Source organism: Parus major, chromosome 13 (genome assembly GCF_001522545.3).
Source record: "Parus major isolate Abel chromosome 13, Parus_major1.1, whole genome shotgun sequence".
Classification (NCBI taxonomy): Eukaryota; Metazoa; Chordata; class Aves; order Passeriformes; family Paridae; genus Parus; species Parus major.
Window position 1 is genome coordinate 12571520 of NC_031782.1, and position 22638 is coordinate 12594157.

Genomic DNA, 22638 nt, shown 5'->3' on the forward strand with positions numbered 1-22638 from the left:
AAAGACATCTTGAGTCTGAAGCTGTCAGGTCTCCTCTTGTCCTTGATACATACGGGGTGGGGGGGAACAATAAAAAAGCAAGAGAAGATTTTACTTTTAAAGAAGCTCCATTTTCTTGAGACATTTGTATTCCAATATTACTCTCTCTTTCTCATGGGAGCACAGCTCTACTCTTCAAATGAAAAAGAAATAATAAAACACATCAGAAAAAGTAGACCTCAGACCTACTCCTTCTCTCCTTCTCTTGGACTGTTATTTCCATATAGAAAGCTACTCTAATGGGACACTTGTAAATGGCAGGGAATTTAGCCCTTGTGGAGTCTTCTCCAGAAATTGGATTTTTGCTTAAGCAAACAGCAAACCATGCAGCAGGGAAAAAGCTATTTATTTGGCTGCCTGTTGAAGAGCCTCACAAAAATACAATTCTGTCTGCTGTGATCGGGGAAGTCAGTCAAGTATGCACTGAAAGAGAATCATTTTGCCTCACTTGGATGTTGAAACAATCTTTTAAGTGCAGTGAAAATTAATATGAGATCAGCCAAAATTTTTAAATTTATTTAAAACAGGAATTATGTAATCCAACAGTTGTCATTCAGAACTGATTTCACTAATGTCTATTATTTTTTGTTTGTGCTTCTAGGTATCTGTCAAGTTTAGGGAGAAATTAAAAATGTAGGCAAATGGAAAGAAAATGTTTCTTCATGTTTAGACTTCCCTTTTTAATGCTCCAAAACCCCTCAGTTGAAAAATGCCATCAATATGAACAGTTGTCTCTGATTTGGACACTTTGTCACCTCTTAATCTGTGCCAATTAATTGATTTTTTAGTAGGAAATAGTCCGCCAAAGATATTAATTTCTCTGCTGAACATGGGTACATGATCATTGACAACCAGAGTTCTCCTGTCCAGGGAAATCCTTGTGTTTGTCACTTCCCAAAGCCAGATCCTGCTTACATGAAAACCTCCTGCAGAGATGAATCTGCTCAAATTGCCGTAATTTTGTTGTACATGAGTGGAATCCATGTCAGATGAAATCTCACTGGTCTTCCATAAACTTTTGGTTTTTATTTAGGATTTTCTAAGCCTACTATTAAGGCTTTTTCATAAGAGTAATGTGATATATTCTATTCTATTCTATTCTATTTATAACTATATAAATAGAACATAAGTTCTATGTGATAATCTAATTTTTTAGTGGCCCTAAGCTGTATTTTCAAAAATTCAGTTGTTCAACATACAATTTTAATTTCACAAACATTATGCAAAAAGAGCTACTTTGTTCTTCTCTTTTTTATCTTAATAATTAATGCTCATGAATCTTGTTTCAAAATCAGATTTACCGAGTGAATGACAAAAATCTCATTCTACATCTAAATCTCCTCCACCAGTTGCATTCCACCCATATGTATTTCTACAACAATAAAAATCCATGACAAGCTTTACAGAGTTATTTGGACTGGAAGTAGGAAACAGTTTAATGGGGAGGAAGGATGGCAGGAGGAGGATGGAAATGGCTGAGAATTTGTAGATTGAATGGTTCTATTGTGATATTTAAGTGCTGCTTCAATTAGGGCTAAGTGAATCCTCACAGCAAGGGAAACTGGCCTTTGCAGTTTTAACTGGGAGGCAGGTAATGATTAATTCTTTGGCATCTTTCTGTTCAGTCTGATATAGAATTGACTCAAGTGCTTTATAGAAGACGAAATAGCTCAGTGAATTATGCTTCCTCTCCATTATGGAGTGAAAAAAATGTCATTAACAGAACTCTAGAGTGAAAGTCACTGTATTTGAGAATTCTCTAAGCACTCAGTTCATGTTCATTCAGGAATTATTCACACACTAGAGATGAACATTAAATTGTGGTCTTGAAACTTTAAAGCAGTGTGTGATTTCATGATGATATTTTTCAATTGCACATAATAGGATAGATGTGAACTCTCGTCTCTTCACCTTTTAGTATTTATAGATATGCTTCCCATAAATTAAACCATTCACAATTACAGACAACAATTTATTTCACTAACTCTTCATGTGCTTCTTTGTAGTTGTTAATATACTTCCTTGGTCCTGATTCTAACTATTGGATTTGCTCTAACAGTTCCTGTTTTGCATTAATGCCATCATGTTGAGGCTGCATATAAATGTAGTGGGAAAATAACTTACTATCACAGTTCTCTGTGTATTTTGAATGTTGAGAATGTGTATGGTGTTTTTATCAGTCTTTGTATTGCCATAATTAATACCTGAATATATATGGAAGGATCTGTGGGTGGAAAAGTCTTTGTGCAGCAATGGCTGCAAAATCACAGTGGCCTGGTAAATATCAGATCAGTGGCTGCACATCAGAAGGGAAAGTAAAGTACTTTAGACTAAAGAGCTGAATTTTGTTGGGTTTAAGGGGTGAGGTGCATTACTGTAAACAGACTTGAGGGAAGTGTGGGTAGTTCATGGCTGTGTTGTGTCTGCTGAGGATGCCCAGGTGATCTAAAGCCAGGGGCGATTGTTTTCTCTGAGTTTTCAGCTGACCAGGGCAGGAGTGATGAGCTCCTCACCTTGACCAGCAGTGGCTCTTTGGCTCTGCTTTCACAGGCAGCAGCACAGGATGAATGTTTGCAGAATGTTTGTTGAACTGCAGGGTAAATTCTGTTGAAATAAACAGAATGCTAGAATGTTTAAAAAAAGAAAGTTGTAAGAACCAGTTTTTTAAAACACAGTTGTAAAATTAAAGTGAGAAAGGCTCCATTTTATTAAGCAAAAGTTATTTCAAAATGCTGCTTTTCTGTCTCTGTGGAAATCTCTGTGCTGACTTTGTGATACCTCTTTATTATGATACATGAGTTATATATAAAAACATCATATTATGAAAAAAAAATTATCATTTTTGGGTGTTTTTAATTAACATCTTATGATAATTGAAACATTTCCTGTGCTTGTGCCAGATATCTTATATGTTAATACCAAAAAGATTTTCTTCTAATAGCACTAACTATAACTGAGTGTAAATGCATATGAAATCTCAATGGTGCTGGGGAGAAAAATGCTCCAAAGGGACAGTAAATGTCTGTATTTTGTATTTTAGGGGAACAGCAGTGCAATTACTGTACAACCCTCACTTACCAACCATTTTAACCTCAGTTTAATGTGTGTGGAAGTTCTCCCAGAATGACCTTGATGCTGTACTCAATGTTTTGCATTTTTTATCAGGCTCACACAGATACAAAGAAATGTAATCCCACTTAATGGGATATTATATCCAAATCTTATTTAACATTTTATAAATTGTATTTATATAAAAGTTCCATCTATTTACAGTATATTAAGTAAAATCCCTTTAGCTGGACCAGAGCACTTTTTGTAGTGCACTGTGCATCTGATCACTTATTAGTTTGTACATGGAGAGATGCTATTTAAAGTCTTACAAACTCCCTTGAAGTAAATTGTAGCCTCCAGCTAAACCTGACACAGTGCAAGTAACACATACAGAATTCTGTACAGCCTTCAATGGCAAACCACTGCTTCTGAGATCCCTCAGTGGCATCCCCAGCCTCAGCTGTCTGAGCCAAACTTTTGTGCATTGGTACCTTTGAAAACTTCAAATGCTCTACAATGCTATCAGGGCAATGGAGGAGCCAATCTCAAAGTCCACTATTAAAACTTCCCTCAAGGACATTTTCATTAGAACTTTGTACATGGACAGTTCAAAAGACTTGGTTATTGATTTTTGCTCAGAAGTCCTCTCTCTCTCTTCTTGTTTTGTTCAACATTTTGACAGAATTTCAAACCCTACAAACTGGGCAACAGAAGATTGCAGCTAGGATTTTATGCTGTTCATTTGATTTCTTCAGGCCACATCCTTCCTGTGTCCTTGTCAACACTACAAGGAGAGGAGCCGTCTTAGAAGATTTCCTAAAAGGCAGAAGCAATTTCACAGCAATCTAAAAAAAATCTGACCTTTCAACATACAGAAAATCTCTCTTAAGTAAATAACCTTTTTAGCTGTAAAATTTTGCTGAGACATTCATTTATCAAAAACATAGATAAAAATCACTCTGTGTTTATCTCCTCACCATTAAAAATTCCATTAAAAAGAAACTACCCCCAATGAAAGTGGACTGTAGTAAAATACCTCTAACAAACAAAAACATTTTTTTAAAAATAGAACTGTTGATTTAGAGTTTGTGAAGTTGGAAGATGAGCAATTAATTATTACCATCTGCATGCATGTCCCATCCTTAGCCCTATTATCATTTTCATGGACACTGTGTAATGAGGTTCATTTAGCCTCAACTGCATTTCCAGGATATATAGTAGTTCAAAATTAATAGGATTTATGAAGAAGTTAATGAATGAGCAGTGTAATTATTTCTGTTTAAAGAAAAGCATGATCTACTTGATCTTTATGAAAGGTATTGCAGGTCTTTAATTGCTCAGTGCTTAAATTCTACATTGATGGTTGACAAGGCTGATATTCTCTCTCCTTTCACTTGATTTCACTGAACACATTTTGATGTAACAAAAAAATTCAAGATAAATACCTTTTCTGAGATGGAGCCAACCAGCCTTCTGTTATTAAGAGGTTTCTTAGAGATTTTTAGAGTGTTTTTTTTGTCTTTTCACAAATCCTACTCTGTTCTATTTTATTTTATTTTAACTTATCCTTCTTTATAAGACTTCTGAATTTCTAAGCTCTCAGACTTCAGAAGAACATTGAAATAAATACTTACCATCACAAAATGTATCACTTATTCACTAAGACAAGTAAGCACAGTTAATTTCCTGAGTGTACTTAAAACTTTATTCTCCAAACAGAACATCTCCACACACAGATGTTAGCTAGTATATAAACCTTATATATCTTATATAAACCTCAAATATATCTAGTATATTAAAAATAATATTTTATTTTTTTGTTGTTTTATAGGTGTCAAATCAACCTCTGTCAAATCAATGGCATTTAATATAAGGAAGATGACCTTGTAATTTCTTTCAGATTTCAGTATTTCAGCATTTTCAATTGTTTCATTATTAGAACATTTCTTTGCAGAGTTTAGCTTCAATTTTGGCTATGTGTAAAAGTGAGAGATCACTTGGACAATGAAATTTGAATATTCCTCACAGGGTTTACCAGGGTCATGGATGCCCAATTTAGGAACTTGTTGAATAGATTACAATGCTCATTTACTTTTGAATGTTCTGCTACCAGTCTATTATTTTAGTATTTTTATACATAATCCTTTAAAAGGTTGTATAAAGTTACTGTTTCTCAAATCTCAACTAGGCTACAGTCTCTCAAACACAAGAGGAATATACAGTGTATAAAAAGAGGAATCTTCAGCCCCAGTGGTTGTACTGAAGTTATTTTGCCAGGGCTAAAAGAGGAGATCAAAATACACTGATCTGTTAAAAGACAGACCCTAAATAAATGGATGTATTTGTACAATGACAAGAGGGAGCTTACGATATGTTAGTGGAAAAGCTAGCAAGCCATGAAGTCTGATTCAGAGGCAGATACAGCGTGAGAGCTTTGTGAAAACCTGAGCTGCAGATCTGCACTGCACAAAATTGAGGTCAACCACACACATTTTGCAATCGGGGCCACTCCAATCTGAAATACAAAATGGTGAAATCCTCTTTTTGCTCCCACTTTCAGAAATAAGCTCCAAGATTTCCTCTTTGTCTGTGGCTCTCTCGCGGTGTTTCAGTGGCTCATTACGCGGTTCTTGCCTTCCTGCTCTGGCAGAGGGGCTCTCTGGAGTGCTTAAAAGGGAGGCCAGCTAGGGAGGGCTGTTCTCCAGACATCCTTTCAGATAGCAGTCGAGATGGATATTTTCTCTTCCTCTGATTATTCAGTGGAATAATCCTAGCTGGCATTTTACCTCAATTTGTGGCATCAGTTGTCTCAGTGACACTGTGTAAAGCTGCTGCTTATACTTGAATCCACAGCCTGTATTTTCTTTTTTAAGTGACCATGCCCACGAAGCTCAGCATACAAGACTTTTAAATTGTTTTTTTCTGTATTAAGATAGTGCTCAAGAAATTGATCTAATTCAGACTTCTTCCTCTCTTCTTAATAAAAGCATTTTGCTTGGAGAAAGACGCAGTATGGAGGGTAATTCATTCACATGAACATCCTCATTAGCTGCAATGAGTTATATTTCACAGAATCTCAGAATATTCTGTGTTGGAAGGACCCTACTAGGATCACCACAGTCTAACTTCTGGCCCTGCACAGAACAGCACAAGACTCACACCTTGTGTCTGTGAGCATTGTCTGAACTCTTGGCTCTGTCTGTCAAAGTTTGGGTGTTGATGTAGATGAAAAAACAAACCAACAAATAAAACCAACTCGGGGCACTTCACAATATTATAATTTGATCTGTAATATTCAGGAATTACATTTTCTGCCTTTATATCACACTGTTCCATCTCAGATTGAAATCTCATTGCAAAACTTAGCAACTTTTCAAAAATTTATTTTTATTATTTATTATTATAGTAATTATTTAAAATATTATATATACTATAATGTATACTATAATATGTAGTATATATTATAAATACTATACATTATGCAATATATTGTAATATAATATACTTAATTATATAGTTATTGTTATGATTATTTATTTTATTAATTTTATTAATATTTTTTATTTTTCCCCCAAGAACTGATGAAAGACAAATAAAGACTTATGTACAAAATTCTAGTTCTTCTCCAAACAAACTTATGTTTTCAGAAATCCTGGTAACAATACCTTCAAATAGTAAAATGTTCATATTTATTACCGAAGGTAAATATCTCTAAATTTCAGACTTGTCTTTCTATTTCTAATTAATTTTGAATTCCTGTTTTCCATGTTAAAAGTGAATATTCTAGTTATCCAGGAGAATGATACATTTATAGTTATGGCATGTTGATTTGTTAGAAAGCAGTCTTAGGGACTGTTTTTGCTCCTGGAAAACACAGAGCTGGTTTCTCAGAAGATTGTTTCTCATCCTTCTCATGCTCATAGATGGTTGTGGGAGTTTATGAGAGCAGGCTTTCCATGGAGGCTGTGGAATAAGAAGATTCCAGGCCAGTGGTGAATGGACTCTTGGTGCTCAGTTACCACCAGCTGTGCCCCAACAGCCCCATGCCATTTCATCCCTCTGATATACCTCATCCTCTCACAGCTACAGAGAGTCAGGGGAAAAGTTCTTCTGTGTGGAAGGACATTGGAATGAAAATATTTTGTTGAACTTAATCTAATTAAAGTCCTGCTGAATTTTATGTCCTACCAAATGACCTGGGGACCTTTCTCTTAGTCTCTGATTGAGTAGTTCTGGAATGTTCAGGCTAATGTTGCTGTGAACACTGGGATGGTGTGGAGGTAACACACACCCTCCTGTGCAAATGAACATACACATCTCTTGCCATTAAAGATGAAAAGTGTTGAAAAAACACCACCCCACCAGAAAAACCCATCCATCAGGTGACAGCTTGTCCAGAGAGCTGTGAAGTCATCAAAGCAGTAACAAATGGCTGTAAAAATACCATATGATTCCTCTTCCTGCCTCCTTGGTGGGAACAGAACTGATGTAGAGCGACTGGGCTGTAAACCAAGAAAGTGAGTAAACAAATGCCATTTCCAAATGGAACTCAGATTTGAGAAAATGCTATCAGGAAAAATAAAGAGTGGGAGAATGGAGCAGAATTGTTTAGAAGGTAAAAAGGGAAACCTACAAAGAAAACAAAAGATGTAAACTGCAAAAACAAAGATGCAAAAAATTTAGAGTATTATGATCCACTGCTTTGTTGAAATGCTTTCTTACCAGTTCAACTGATTTCTATGAAGCTGAACTGGCAAAATGCTAGTGATTTTAAGGAGTTACAGTAAAATTATACTATTCAAGCAATTTAGCCAAATGAGTTAAAAGCTTGCTAACAATAGGGGTGTCCTAAGGGGAACAAAAATTGCTTTCAACAGGAAAAACGTGTCAAATCAGTTTTATTTGGTTTCATATTATTCTTCAGCATTCCAGATAGTGAAAATTCCAGGAACTAGGTTTTCCCTTGTTTCAAAAGATTTTATTTCATCTTAGAAGTCAATGAAAAAATTCCATTGACTGCACAGGCTAATGCTGAGCTCAGGCTCAGATAAAAGAGGGGATGATGAGCGGATATTTCTCCCTTCACTTACTGGAAGAGCAAATAATCTCCATACACTCATCTACTGTTTGCTAATGTTGATTTGTTTACTTCACACATTGGCTTCTAAAGCCTGGCAGTGCTTCATAGCTGCAGCTCAATTCAGCCAGGTTATCAAGATCTTCACCTTATAGATTCCATCTGCATCAGTTCATGAGCCCTTTTTGGCTATTCTCTCCCAAATTTCAGCTTTTCGCTATTTTAGCTTAATTACATAGTTTAGGAAAGGCTTATATTCTTTTATCCTGTCTTAAATCAGGACAGGGGGCCAAATTGCAGTATTTGGACTTTATGCTGTCTTGGATTACTTAATTTATTCCAACAATTGTTCTTACTATTGATCAGCATTTGAAGGAGCAAGTGATGTTTTAATGCAGCATTGCACAGTGAATTTGCCTATAGGGGAAATACAAGAGAATTCAGCGATGTGATGGAATAGCTGGAACAGAAAACACTTTGTCTCTTAAAAGTAATGTATTTGAGTTTTGGACATTTGACCATGCCTGTCTTTTATTCCATTCACCAAGCTGAATATTTCTGATGGTGCCGTAAACAAGGTAAGAGGCAATGGGCACAAACTGAAACAGAAAAGGTTCCCTCTGAACAGAAAGAAAAACTTTTTAACTGAGGGTGAATGAGCACAGGTTGCCTGGAAGAGGTTGTGAAGTCCCTGTCTTTGGAGATATTCAAAAGCCATCTGGACATTAACCTGCTCAAGCTAATCTAGGTGACCCTCCTTTAGTAGAGACATGGAAAAATGATGATTTCCAGATGCCTCTGCTGACCATGACCATTTGTGATTCTGTAAATAAGAATATTCATACTTTTATAATGCTTCTGTTTATATTTTGCAACTTAGAAACAAGCTTGATAATTCTTTAATTAAGAAGTGTTGCATAAACTTAGGGGTCCTTCCTACCTTAAATCTATAGATAAGAGAAAATCTACACAACAGAAAAACCATCCATAACAAATTTTGTTTTGCAAAAATTAATTAAGAATTATAAGCATCACTGTGTAGATGAGGAAATTCAGCTGAAAAGCAGGGTTTGATCAGTGATCCTGACACTGACAGGAACACCACAAGTCTGCCACTGGTTTGCTGGCTTAAATGTGCTGAATTCAGGGGCTGCTCTGTGCACAGTTTAAATGAGTCAGAGTGCTTTGGAACACATTTACAACCTTCACTCAGTCCCCTGGTCCTTAAGATGTTAGTGGGACTCTTAACCTTGTGTTCCTGCAGTACTCTATGTATGTTCTTATCACTTTGCCCTTAGAACTTTCTTGCCAGCTCCTAAATTCCCAATATTTTGGTTAAGCAGTTGATTTTTAGCTTTTGGTCCCCTAATTTTCTCATCTATCTTCTGTTTCCACCTTCCCCTTTTAAATTCATTCTGTTGCTTCTCTCATTTGATCCTGTAATATTTTTTGTATATTTTTATCTTCTCTTCAACCTCTTTCCCTGAACTATTTGGTCCAATTTGCTCTCCTGTTTAATCCATTGTATCCAGTTCCTTCCATTTAATGTTGTGTGACAAACAGCTCTCAGCAGTCACCTGTTAAATCACACACAGCTCTGGTGGGAGTGCAGATAACCCTTTCTGTTGCCATTACTTGATATACAGAGCTCAAATTTGAGGGAGTCGAAGCAGCTCACATGAATACTGGCAAATTGAGTCCCTTATCTTCTGAAATGAAAGTTTATTTTTCCTAACACAAATACTGACTCTGAGACCAGTGAGAGAAGCACCTCTCAGAGACATTATGAAAGCTTAAAACGTAATAGTTTTTTTGAATAACATCACAGTAGCAGAACAGTTTGATTCTAATGAAATTCAATATGATTCTCCCTAAATTTGTAGAAGTGTTAAAAATTGTCCCATTGACAACATTTCAGATTGGCTCCAAGATCAGAAGAATGTGGGTTTTGTTTTCTTTTTCCTTCAAGTAATGAAGGCAGAAGGAATGGAATTTTCCAGACTCCTTTATATCTAGGAACTTATTTAAATTAAAAAATAAAAAATGAAAGGCAATATTTGTGCATTTAATCTAATATTCACTAGCTTTTGACATAACAGTTCCCTGTGCAATCATATACAATTTCAATTAATAGTTTCAATTAAGTGCTGTTTTAACCTTCAATCTTCTTTTCCACTTTTGCTGTTACAGTCCTCAATGATGGACTGTTCTGAGCTCTCTTTATTATTTTCCTTTCTTCTCCATTTAAATTTTTGCTGATGAATTTTTGTACTTGCTGTTAATGCTGATTTCTTTTTTTCCTAATTTTGTCCCTTTTGTTAGTGATACTCCATACCACAAATTGTGTTCTTGTTCTTGGCTTTTTTTGTCTTTGCTGTTTTATTTCTACACCTTTCTTTATTTTCAAACTCCAAATATATGGTCCAAATATATGTATTTATTTCAATGATATTCAAATGTGTGTTTATTGTGTACAAAATGATTAAAAAAGAGAGTTTTTTGGGTTTTTTTGGTTTGGTTTTTTTTATTACAAAACCTGTAATTTCAGCCCAAGAAGAGCTTCTAATCTTTTTTTCTTAAAAAAAATTAAAAAATAAAAAGTTGTACGTGTGTTCAGTCCTTATTCTGGGCATCCCTGGTAAATTTTGAATTGCTGAACAATTCTAGCACATTTGAAAGAAAATAAAAAAAAGATAAAGGCAGCAAGTTTAAGCAGGATTTGTGCAAATTAAGCTGGTCACTTGGAACACTCCGTTCACGCCCCTGTGGTGGAGCACTGCAGGGCCACGCTGACAGCTGCTTGTCCAGAGTGGGGATTTTGGAAACCACCCTTCCTCAGCAGCACTTATAAAACATTTGAGCAGCAAATCAATCCAGATTTCAATATTTCCCTGTGAGCAGGGCAGAGGGAAAGCCCCTGCTCCGAGGAACAGCCGCGCTCGCTGTGCACATCCAGAGTGAACGCAGACAAACCCAGCGCTCAGGGGGAGCCAACAAATCCTTGTCCCCTGCTGCTTCCTTAATAGCTTTTATTAGTGGTCAGAGATGGCAGCACTTACGTTCTTTTCTCAGCACAAGAAATTATTCTTATCTTCTCAATAGGGACTGTGAATGTACAGATCATTTGCCAAGCTGAGCAACAAAACATTTTTTTTTCCTTTCTAATGGAATCATTCCTATCACAGCACATTCATTAATTTCCCTCTGTAACACAGAATTGAAGAAATTTTTGTGTTTCTTTTTTTTGTTGGGAATGGACCTTACTTTTTTTTCTTTTTTTCCTGGTAATGTACACTGACTTTTTGGCTTTTTTTCACAGTTAAAAAACTCAAATACAATTTCTGCACAAATGTGATTTGATGTTATTTAAGATAAAAGCAAAATGTTTAATTTAGCAAGAAATTCATGTTCTTATAATGCATTCTAGGATAGACATTTTACAACATCACCAACTTTCTGGATCATATCCGCTGTTTTCACTTAATTGCATGTCATGTAAGAACTTCCACAACATTGAAAATTGTTCTCCTTGGTTTTTACCTTTCATTCATTCACCTGCCTCACAAAGGCAATTTTTTATCAGCTCCTCATTTCCATAAACTTATCCTTACAACTATCTTCACAGTTAGTGAAATTACAATAACCCCATTTCATATATTGAACCTGTGTAGACAACAGAACTGCAAAGGGTGTAAAGAAGTCAAATAGTCAATCTCCCTGTGATAAAACAAGCTTATCTAAATCTGTGATAATTATGTGACAAATAATTTGTCTAATTTGGCCTTTAATACCTACAGGGTGTATTTGTTCATTTGCTTCTCCTAAACGACAGGGTCTTAGGCTTCCTTAACTATTGTATTTCATATAATTTATGCAGTTTGTCAGTCTTCTGTATGACAAGCTGGTTTTTTAACATGTTTGTGGTTCCTCACTGTTTGCTGAAAGCTTTCAAGCATTCCTTCTGTTCCCTCAATCAGCTAGAAAATGCACATCTCTCTATACAACTAAGCTCTAGGTATGGTTTTTCAAGCAGTTCCACACTCAACTTTTCACAATTTCCTGTATCTTAAGTTTACTTCTGAAATGGCATATGAGATAGTGTGGCAAGACTTAATAAAGCAGAATATCTGATATTTACTGTGTGTCTCCTATGCAGACAGTTTTCTCACAGAAGGAAATTACCTCTCAGAATTTACTTAAGCAGGTTCGTTCTCCCTCCTCTGCTGCTGAACTGACACTTTCTTGTTCCCAAGTGGTGTTTCTGAGCTAACAGCCCTCTTTATATTCAAACAGCCATGGAAAGCCTGTGAGCACTTGTAGAAGGGCACAGAAGCAAGAAAGAGTCAAAATCCCTTCTGTCTGGGGACATAAAATTGAAGTCTTTGTGTACCCTCTGTGAAAATGTTCTATGTAAGTCACATGTAAGGAGTCCAAGCTGCCTGAGACTTGGGAGAGAGCACAGAGCAGCTGTACAGGGACTGTGATGTTGAACTGATTCCATTTAGGGAAGGTTGGTGTTCTCAGACCTTAACAGAGTTAAAGTGTCCACTGGTTACTATTCAAAGCCTTGCCAGCTTTTCTAATAGCACAATTGGAGCTACCACTGCTGCCAGGCAAATGTGTAGATTAGGGTAGAAATGTGAGCTGGATATTGGACTTTTGCTCTTTTATTCCATGTATTATTTAGTGACACCATATTTTATTTTATTTTCTGGTAAACTTGTCATCAGGGTTTTTAAAGTGAAAATATAAAGCCAGTCTTCTGCCTTATCATCCCTTTCCATCTTTTGTAATTTTTTGATGCCAGTCTCACAAACATAAACACGTTTGACAGGAGAACACCTCCTTAGACTGGAGCTGGATTGTGCCTAGACAGCACAGACTAGGGATTATGAGAATTATAATCCCTAATTATAGAATTACTAACAGAATTGCCATCTATTTCCCACTTCATTGATTTTGGGATTAATACAGCGATGAACTAATTTTCTGTTTCATGAATGAGCAGATTAATTTACAATTTTCATCAAAATATTGAGAGTGGTAACATGCCCAGTTAGTATTATCCACTACTGACAATTTGAACTTGGAATTTCAAGTTCAGCTATAATTTTTCAATAAACAGTTAGTTGAAAACCTGTGTGATTATTAAATATTATTGCTGTTTTAATAAGTTACAAAACACAATGGTCAGACACATGACAGAAACCTTTAAAAATAAATTTAGAAGCCTTTAAAAATATACCAAAGGGATGACACAGGTAAAGCCTGTCAATAAATAAAACACTGATTTAAACAATCCTGGGATTCATTTGTCTTTCTGGACACTTAATATAAGTCTACACAGAACAGAACTAACAAGGAACTGCTAGGGACACGTTTCCAAGTTACTCTCAGTAGTATTTATAGACAGTTGATTCACTAAACTAAAATTTAGTGTGTGGTTTGACATCTTTTTAACCAAAAAGTGGTGGAATGGCTTTTCCCTCTAAAAATAAATTTAAGTACAATAAAGCTAGGGTTGTTTGTTTTTTTTTTCTAACCAACATTAAATGTTGTGATAAGTATGATTTGTAAATTCTGTTCAGACTTCTTTCTCTTAAATAAATTCTAAAAACAGAAATAACAAAATTTCCCAGTTTGATTTAATTTTTCCATTCCCAAATTCTATAAAAAATTATGTAGCTTTTTACAGATGGCAGACTTTAGACTATAAAATTTATATTTAGTCTACTGTTGGCTAAATTACTGAGGTCACAATAACTGCTTGCTGCTCATCAGAAGTTACCCAAGACAATAATATGAACCCATTCTGAAAATCTGCATATGGAACTTCCAAATTTTGGACTTTTTCTTGGAACAAAATGCAAAAAAAAAAAAAGATAGCTGAGCTCTGATAAAAGCATTTTCTATTTCTAATATTGTTTGGGATCTGTTGTTTCCAAACCTTGCCCCAGGTGCAGATGCCTCAGCAGCCCCGTGCTGGTCAGATCACTGCAGGATTTTTCAATCCTGTGCTTAGAAACTGATTGATATTTCAAAATATCACTTGGTCTTTTTCAACATGATAATGATATAAAGGTGAGTCTTTCTTTTCTCTCTCTCAGCTGGAAATAGAACACATTTCCTTGATTGTATTCAGTTTGCATTGCTCTCTTTCACTTTCTTTCTATGTATTCTGAATACTCAGCCATCATCAAAGTGTAAATTGGAAGCACAGGCTCGGTTTTAATTTGCAATATATACTAAGGTGTTCCATTTAAAGAAAACAGTTGATTTCTTTGCCCTGGCCTGTTTTTCTGGACAGGAATTTAATTTGAAAAGGCATAAAATTTCAGCACAGGAAAGTAAAAGAGGCAAGAGCTCTTTCTGTCATAAGGTTTTCATTTTCTTTCCATCCTCTCTTATGAAAATTTTGGAGGCCTCTTTGGTACTTAAAAGTTTTAGTTTTTTAATGCAAAAGAAGTTAATTAATGAAATTATTTGAGAACTCTTCCATTTTTCCCAGCCTCTATTACATCCAGAATGTTGACCTTCACCATAGTGCTTCGCTGGTAAAACCAAAAAACAAGTTGTTAGTACAGAGCAGCTCAGGTGACACTCAGTGAAACTCTGCCTTCTGCAAGGGCTACAGACTGGCAGGCAGGGTAATGACAGAAAAGTTTTCCTTTTAGAAAATGGAATAATTTGAGGGGGGGAAAAAAAAGGTTTAGCAAACAAAAGACACAAAACAAACCAAAAAGTCTGAAATTACAATAGTATTGAATATTTGTCAAGCTGTTTATAAGCAGTTCATATAGAGGTTTCAAAGGTAATGTCAGCCCACTCCAGCATTGACCAGTGATTCAATATGTGTTTTGTTTAAAAGAGTAAGTGATTAGCTTGAATCTTTACTGTTTCACTTTTGTGTTATTAGTAAGCAGGCAAAAATTTATTTTTAGAAAAATCACTCGGTAGTGACAAGAATAATCTCTACTAGAATTTCTTGCTCAATTTAAAATTATCATGACAACTGGTTATATTGGTAATATTTATGTCCCATAGTTCAGCATTTGGTTTTAGGAAGGCTTGAGCATCACAAAACATTTCAAATGGGAGTAATGCAGTAAAAAGACAGTAATACAGCAACAAATACAGTAACAAGAAATTGTAGTTACTTGTAAGGACACATCAGCCAGTGGATTTCATAAATACCTTTCAAAAATAGCTCTGGCAATTTGCTTTTCCTGCTTTGAGACAAATACCTTTTTGTCCTCACAACATGTGAAGGACTGAGAAGCCAAATGTCCATTTCTCTGGGGAAAATAAGCAAAGCAACTAAAGAAAAATAAATCTATCTCCAAATCTTTTTTTCATAATTCTTGACAACTTCAAAGTCTTGGAAATACAAAAAGAAAAACCATAATAAATCTAGTGTAGTGATTGGAAGTGCATTGTGCAGAACAGCATGAAATCTGAGTGTAATTTAAATAAGGTTAATGTTGTGGTGGTTAAAACAGCATGGGAAAGTTGTTTGCTGTAGCTTATGTCCTGTTTTCATTCTCATTCCATGCCAAGCCAATTCTCCATATGAACATAACTAGAAGTTATTTGTGCCAGTATTCACAATTTTCATAACAGAAACTAAGTGCCAGTTCCTCTTGAATAGGAGGAGAAATAATTCACAATGCCTTTGTTAGATTATTGGAATACATACATATGTATTATAGCAGCAAGTGTAGTTGTAGAAATTGAAAAATTGTCATAAGTACCAAGAGACCCATAAATGTCAGGAAGAAAATTCAATTGTCTCCAGCATTCAGATTTGAGAAAATCCACAGCAAATTTGCCATCATGCCTAAAGATCAAAGTGTGTCCTTGTCATTTTTCAGAATTAATCACAGGATCTTGACACACTTCTAAAATAATTCTATAAAAAGAGTGAAACTTTGCCAAAATTTTATATTGAAACATTACAAGCTTGAATTTAAACTTTTACTGTCATTACAGAGAAGTTGAATAGGATTTGACTATATCAGTAGATTGTTTGACTGATTGGCTTGACAGTGCATGGCCAGTATTGTGATAACAAAAAATGTCTGTCACAAAAAGTTAGAAAAAGAGAAGCCAAGATTAGGAGGCTAAGGTAGAATACTATAGCTGAGATAAATAGAATTCTAGACTCAGAGGAATCTTCTAGGTTGTTTTGGTGTAGTCTGGTTTTTGGTGCAATCATCAGAGTTGCTCCAGTATAGGGAAGAAAAATAATATATAAAGGGAAGAGTGCTGGGGAAAAGAAAATATATAAAATGACCTTAAGACAGTCAACTGAGAGAGAAGAAAAAGAGCAATCAGATAGACTGCAAGAGAAAGTTCATTCAGGACCAGAGAAATTTCTCTTTACAGCCATAGTTTTGTAAATTATAAACCTATTGACAGAAAAGAATAATGGGCATTTTTCTCTAATACCACAAATAAAAAACTATGGTATGTCAACAACATGTAATAATTAACATTTTTCCTATCATTAAATTAAAATTTCCTTAAGTATTAAATCAATTTATTTTGAAGCAAGACAGTCCTAAAAATGAAAGAATTTTATAGATCGCTTATGATCACAACCAGAGGTAAAACATAGTGATTTCTCTGTTTCCTGGATTGTTGGCTGAGCTCTTGTTTCAACAAAACATATTAATTATTTTTTTTACTTGAAATTTCAGTGGGTGTTTTGGTGTTTTCTGGTTTATTTTATTTTTGAGAGACAGAGAGAAATCAAGCACATCTTTGTTGTCTGTGACCTGGTAAATAGAATTTACTTGCATCCTGAATCTAAAGCATCATGTATTGTTCTTGGTAACATGAATAACAAATGAAAAAAGGTAGCAATTATTGTAAGAATTATCACTAGATATTATATATTTGGTTTTCACAGTTGTAGCCTCAGTGTTCTCTTGTGGTTTTAGGAATAAAAGTGATTCTAACTACAACTCCCACTTCTTTGGGTTCTAAGCCTTGCTTACCTTTACTGTGTTACTGATATTTTTCCCCCACAACTATCCAAAGATGTTCACATGCATAATGAAAGGATAATTATAAACTTCACATAGAATTTTGGTTTCTAAGGCTAAGTATTTTCAGAGCCAGGAGGTGCTTTGAGTGCTTTATGATTACATTTACCAACAGCATGACAACGTACACTTCAGTGTATTCAAAGGAAAACATAATCAGGTAGCCAAAGGAGGACAATTATCTTTCATACTAATTGGCAAGTTCCTTTTAACCTTTAATTAACTGTGAATTTTCAATAGGTCTGAATACTCTTGTTAGGTTTCTTGCTGGTAGAAGGTCATGGAAATATCTTTTCTCTTGATTGCACAGATGCAGTATAAATAAAATATAGGTGCATATACAATATATAAGGTCATAATCCTCATCTGCACTTTGAAGTGCACAAAGTATGAAAATCTTACACTGCTGAAAGCACTGGTGCTGCCAGGAGTTTTAACTTGTAGCTTCAAAAGAAAATTCAAATGGATTTTGCATTCTCAGTTTGTTTCTCTTGGCACATTTTTGATACAATCAGCAGCAGTTACTTGAAAGGCTCAGAAGTGATTAGCATAGAGCCTAATACACTTTCTTTAGATGCCGTCCTAGAGAATATTCCCTGCAGAGCAGAGGTTAAGATGCACAGAAGAAACAAAACGCTGTTCTCCTGAGTGCTGAGTTATTCAGCATTCTAGACACTGCTTCCTTTAAGACGTGCTACTCCCTTTTGGTGGGTGGTTCATTAGCAAAACCCTAGAAATGTTGCATTTTCAAAAGATTTCTACCATCTTATCTCTGCAACCAGATATTTCACAGTGCAGTGTGTTCATATTTATTTGTCATGTAGATCGATGTATTCTAAATAAATAAAACATCTAGGAAATAGTGGCTAGAAAAAGGTGTTAGAAAAGAAAAGGTTTGGATCAAAACCCCTTATGACACATTTTGCAGGGGCACAGGCAATAGTAACAAGCAAGACCTCAGACCAGTCCAGTCATATGGATTACATTGATTTGTTTGCTGATTAAATAGAGCAGGTAACAAGGCAATCTATGTTGTGCATGGGATGAGTAGCTTCTTTTTTTCAGCCTTGGGCAGCTTCCAGCTAGAAGGCAATGGGGAATCCTGGCACTGGTTTTTGAGTCCACAGTATCCATCTTGCCTTGAGATTAGCTTTTGCTCTTTCTTGTGCTTTTTGCTTTCACTTTATAGTCTCATTACAGTCATCAGATGACTGCCTGAGTCTCTGTTATAGGTAAATACTGCTAGGACTAATTTTTGTATACTTTTAAACCTTTTTCCTAATCAAATGCTGCCTCTGAGATGCCCTGTTTCTCATTTGAATCATTCACATATGCATTTTGGTTATCTTGCACCAAATTGTTCTCAGTATCCCATTAGGTCAATCAGGTGACCAGAGCTTTGCATTAGTGGATTTTCTGATTACTTGAGGCATAAGGAAGAAAGAAAATATGTGCAGTCTTTCTAAAAATTTCTATTTTTAACAATTACCCAGACATTTGGGGGCAGGAGAGCTTGTCCAGTGTAAAATGTAGCAGAATGCTATTCTGCAAAAGAAAAATTAGAAGTCAGAATAACCTTGGCTTCCTCTTGTCTTTCTAAACACATCCAAAGTCTTACCTCTTCTTACTCTCATCTCAGGTACTGTGTGCATAACCTAGCAGAATTAACTCATGAAGCCCTTTCACCTCACTATATATGATAAAAACCTCTTTCCATAGAGAAAGAACATTTGCTAGGCAGTACAAGAACTCACTGGCAAACTGGTTCCTGCTATTTTGGAAAAATTTGGACTACGTTCCTACTATACACTGAAATATGTCAGCATCAATATTAACAATGACTTTAAGGAATGAAGTTTTTTCTAGGGTATTTTGGTTTTGCAAAGTATCATATTATCTCTATAAATTGTTGAATTTTTTTTTAAAAATCTGATAATGCCTTATCAAAAATATAGAAACAATTTTTTTTTTTAATAAAATAGGGTTGTGACAACATTTGAACTTGCCTGTGTAGTGTGAAAGAAAGACATAGACCTTAGCAAATCTGGTGTTACTGACTGTATGTTATCTTTGTTTAAAATATAATTTACTCAGAAAATCATAATGGACTGTTTATAATCAGTCAGTCTTCTCTTCCTTTGGAATCAAGGCTGTTCTTTGGAAAGTATTTAGTGTACTAAGGGACAAGAGTCTCCCAAAGGTCATCTGTGGAATCTGTGTCTTGGATCTGCTAAAATCCAGTGGTGACACCTGATGCTGTTTGTCATCCTCATCATGCCAGCAACATTTACAAAGGTAACAGATGTGGAATAGGCCCAATAGAAACATATGCTCTGATATAAAGAAAAAAGGGATTTTATAAAGAGAAATACAACCTGTTACAAAATTACACACTGGTGAATTAGAACTTTTGCTCATAGGTGAGTGAAACACTATGCCTTGCAAATAGCATATCTTCTCAGTAGTGGATTAGGAAGGAACAGCCATTCTTGCTGGAACCCTGGAGAGGGGAAAATAAAACATTTTCAGAAATTGCTAAATTTGCTTTCCTGGATTTCATGTGATATGTCAGGCCAGATCATTTTGGCTCTTCTCACATTGATGGTTGTCTTTCCTTACAAGTACTTCCACTAAAAATATAAGATTATTTACTTAGGCAAAAAGTGTTTTCAAATTTCCAGATAGATCTACAAGGAGGAAGAATTCGTCATCACATAGCAGCATTATTTTACAGTCTTTCCTCTAAAAAGAGTGTAAGATGCTTTAGGATTCTGACTGTTGAATTGTAACCAATCTGAACCTCTTTCTCAGTCTTTTCTCAGTAGTGGTACTTTTTTTGAAACTTATAGCTTTTCAAGAAAAACACAGCAATAGTGAACAAAACACTTGTGCCATGTCCAATACAGTGAGTAGGCTGATTGCTGTGGTGGTTCAGTGGAACATGTGTGTGGCTGGAAGAGCTCTGCAGTGCTTTTAAGGGAAAAGATTTGCCTAACCTTTGTGTCAGCCTGTGTGGGTGTGCTGATTGTATTGCTTTCATCTATCTCTGCCATCATCTTCATCTCTGGGAACAGAGACCTTCTCCTCTCCCTGGGGGCAAAGGCTCTTCCTCACTCTTGTGTCTCTCTATTCAAGCTTCTCATGGGATCACAGCTCCCTCAACATCTGCTTTGCTTCGTTATGGATGCCTCTGCTCACACCTACAGTTTGAACACTCCATCCCCCATACTTTCTCGGGAGTTAAAGGGGATATTTTAGTGTATCATAGTCCATCTCCATGGCCTTACCAAAAGAACTTTCAGCACTGGTACTAGATCATCTCCTCATTCTCCTTCCATCTGGGACTTGACTCCTTCTTTACTGACTTTGGCATCTTCATGTTGTCTTCTACATGTCCTCACTCTGTCCTTTACTCTCACCCGAGGGGAGGATCGAGCTCTGCAGGTCTCGTCTGTGCAGTGAGAGTTGATATCTCACCCAGGCCTGTGGATGCTCACGATGGTTTCAGCCGGGCAGTGGCCGCAGCACTCATGGCGATGGATTTCAGGCCGTGCTGGGCCCGGCTCTGCCCGGCAGCCGTGGGGACCCGGCCCGGTGTGGGCAGATGGCGGGGCCAGGGCTCGGTGTCAGCGGGATGGCAGCGGGATGGCAGCGGGATGGCAGCGGGATGGCAGCGGGATGGCAGCGGGATGGCAGCGGGATGGCAGCACCATGAAGCGGCCCAGCTTCAGCCGGGGCCCCGCGGCCTCCCTTCCCCTGCCCGGCCTCCGCCGCGGCCCGGCACCACCGGCACCCGGGCACCTCTTCAAAGCTGGAAGCAAGAGAGAGCTTTCCTGGGCTTGCCTGTCTTTGTGAATCAAAAAATGTGAATCTCACAGAGGCGGACCCAGCTTCCAAATGGTTTAATAGGCTGTCAATTCCCAGAGCTAGCCAGCCATTGGTTTTTGGGAGGTACAGAGGAAGCTCTTAGCAGTTTCTCAGAAACAATTTCCATGAGTGGCTTCTTCCCTCCTCACCAAGCATCAATTAATGTAAAACCAGCACAAGTACCCCACACACTTTTCCCCTAGACATTTAGCAAAATAGGACTATACAGAACAAGTTTATTCAATTCCAAGAACATGAATATCTGCTCCTTATTAATTTCTTGCAAGGAAATAGAGCATATATCCTTGAGGGACTGATATGCTGTGTTTCTAGATACTGTTTGTATAGATCTGAGAACTAATAATTTTATTTGCAACCTAGACTAGTGGTATCATTATTTTACATGGTAAAAAAATAGGTCAAATTCTTCACTTTCTCCTGAGATAAAAGACTTCAAATGGTAAAAGTCATCATTTTATCTCAAAAGTAATAGTATTTATGAAATCAAAGATAAGTCCATAAGCAAAGTGTAATAGAGCCTAAAGGAAAGAACTGGATCTAATTTAGCAATTAGACTGATTTCATAACACCTCATTGGGGGTAAAAAGAAAAGAAACCCATAAAAATTAATGATTCATTTTTAAAAATGTTACTTTACCTTTCCCTTTTGGACAAGTGATTATACTTTTGCTTCAAGAAGCATCAAACACCAGGTCAAAAAACCCCAGGAGGCTGGGTTTGCTTTTCTTTTAGTCTGTTTTGGAGAGTTTGAGTGTTGTGAACTAATCAAGTGATCATTTGAGCTGTTTTCTTTGCATGTCACTCTAAAACAATGAGAGTGCTGCAAAATGCAGGTGCAACCTGAAAATTGATGAATTATAAAGATTGGCAGTGATGGTTTGTGGGGTTTCATTTGCTTGTTATGCCAGTATTCATCTGCTTTGTTACAGCTTGCTTTCTGTGTCAGAAGCATTCTCCCTCATTGTTTCATTTTCAAAGAATCCTCTCAGTGAATGTGGAACTTACTCAATTTTCTTTGGAAGGAGCCCACTTCTGTTATGTAAAAGTACCTATTGTCCTGAAGGAAAAGACAACTTAAAGATGCTAATTGCTAGATGGGAAGCACCTTTATTTTAGCAAAGTATATTTTCTTCTTCACAGGTATTTCTTATACATGAGGGTAAAACTAGACCACTTTTCCCAGTGTTACTTGAATCTTACATTGTTGATCAAATCCAGGACATACATCACTGTATTTTTGTATTTCTATATCATCAGTTTTAGAAAGATAAGAAGTACAACTTCAAACCCTAGAATTTGTTACAAAAAGCCAGGTCTGATTGTTCATTTTTATGTCACCAGGCTGCTGCTGTAATGGCCCCCATGGAAAGTGTCAGTGCAGGGAGAGGGACACAGGGGACATTAATTACCCCAAACACACCCTGAACACACCTCTGGCTCTGACTCTGCTCTCAAACTCTCACCTCTAACTCTGCAAAACTCCTCCTTGAAAAGGAGTGCCAAGTTATTCCTACAGTCTGAGGATTTTACTAACCA

At 36.3% G+C, this 22638-nt stretch overlaps 1 long non-coding RNA gene across 1 annotated transcript; it reads right to left on the minus strand.

Annotated features, from left to right (window-relative positions):
• Positions 1-19553: 19553 nt before the first annotated feature.
• Positions 19554-20985, minus strand: LOC107210536. The gene is made up of 2 exons (XR_001523952.2): positions 20211-20985; positions 19554-19714 (listed from the first exon to the last, which is right to left on the minus strand). It is a non-coding gene; the product is annotated as an uncharacterized LOC107210536 (long non-coding RNA).
• Positions 20986-22638: the final 1653 nt, after the last annotated feature.